We start from the raw sequence: 1,727 nt of genomic DNA, 5'->3' as shown, positions 1-1,727 counted from the left end.
GAAGGCGGTGACGTCACAGGGTCATGAAACCAGGTGGCTGAGGCTGCTGGCAAGTCCAATAGAGGTGTTGTTTATCGAGGAATGTCCTTGGGAGCGCTCAGCTCCACAGCTCCATGGATACAGGAGGGGGTGGGGAGGGAAGAGCGTTGTGTTTACATATCTTCAAGGAGATTAGAGATATGCAGCCTTTCCAAGGCCACACGGGAAAAGCCAATTCAGAAACAGAATGTCTTAGGTCGGGAAGATTATAAATTTCAATCTTCCCTAAAGTCTCTCCGATACATCTCAGTTCCCAATCATCCAGATTAGGTTAGTCATTCCACTGAGCCGAAACTAGCAACTTCTCCAAGATCGATTCCAACTCGTTAGTGAGTTTGAGAGTCCTCGTCTCTGTCCACACCAACAGTCTGAGTGTTCGCCAGTTCGGCCAAGCCCATCACAAATTTGTCGATAATCCAGGAATCCACAAGCTCCAAACAGCAGGTTATTTACTTTTTATGAATTTTAATAAAATATTTTCACAAGAATGTTGCTATGTTGTTCATGGAAACATGAACATGTTGCCATGAACAACAGGATTCACTCAGGGTGAATCCTGCTGGGTGTGTCCCTGCAGGACAGGAGGGCTCTCTGTGCCCAGACTTCTCGTCAAAAATGTTATCAATTGCATTGAAAGATCGGTTGACCAGATCCATAATTTGTAGATTTGGATGATGTGCAAAGAAACATAGAAAAAGACAGAACAAAAACAGAGCAAGCAGGTGTAGCGTAGTTGGTTCTGTGTTGTGTCTTGTGGGAAATAACAGCCAGACAACAGCTGATGTGAAAGCATTTTTAATGCATTCAAATAGCAGAAAATAGTCAAAAGAGGCTTTTTCTCATCACAGTGCTCCACAGCGCCTGTTTAACCATGAACAGCACTTTTTTCAGCACATTGATGTAGCATTTTCATTAGCAATGTTTCATGTAGCATAAGAGCAGCTAAATATCTGCCAACATAGTTCTAGCACTGTTTAACAAAGTTCAAGTGCTCCAGAGCACATTAGTTTACAAGAACAGCAATCAAACTATTATTATACTTACTGAACACAGAAAACAAAACTTCATTCCTTCTCCCACGGAATCCGAACAGAAAGAGCGCGACGGAGAACGGGGGGGAAAACCTTTCACGGACTATAATGGTACAATCCGTTAATTTCTCTTCTTAAACCCCGAACTGACACTCAAAACAACAATCCATGAACTCAGTATGTTTGACAGTATAGATAATAATTTACATTTTCAATCAAAACACATTAAATTTTCATAAAAATAATAATTTTGAACAGGAAGTTACCCGCTGTCTTGCAATGGATCTGTGACCTTTCCAAACTAAAAACTGCCAGTGCTAATATGAGTTCCTACCGGAATAGCTTCTCATTTGACAATCTAGTGCAGTGGTCCCCAAACATGCGGGCCGTATTCGGCCCGCGGGCCATAGTTTGGTCCGGCCCCCTGAACAATACCAGAGAGCGTTCAGATTTTTTTTTCATATACCGTATTTTCCGGACTATAAGCTGCTAGTTTTTTCCTAAGCTTTGAACCATGCAGCTTATATGTGGATTTTTCTTCAACCACCAGGGGGCTCTTTAGCAGGAAGTGAATCATTGGAAGTCAAACCCTAACCCCCCTAAACCTAACCCTAAAAGAAGAAAGCGCCCAGGGTTAGGGTTAAGTTTAATAGGGTT

The 1,727-nt window shown here is 42.3% G+C and overlaps 1 long non-coding RNA gene across 1 annotated transcript in view; it reads left to right on the top strand.

The window, feature by feature from the left end:
* The window catches only part of LOC106958753 (uncharacterized), a 10,706-nt gene that overhangs the window by 1,958 nt on the left and 7,021 nt on the right, over window positions 1-1,727 (top strand). The gene's annotated exons all lie outside the window — the stretch shown is intronic.

Source organism: Poecilia latipinna, unplaced genomic scaffold (genome assembly GCF_001443285.1).
Source record: "Poecilia latipinna isolate Pla-1442-1.1 unplaced genomic scaffold, P_latipinna-1.0 Scaffold1012, whole genome shotgun sequence".
In the NCBI taxonomy this organism is placed as follows: Eukaryota; Metazoa; Chordata; class Actinopteri; order Cyprinodontiformes; family Poeciliidae; genus Poecilia; species Poecilia latipinna.
Note: the sequence above shows the minus strand (reverse complement) of the source record. Positions and strands in the feature narration are given on the sequence as shown.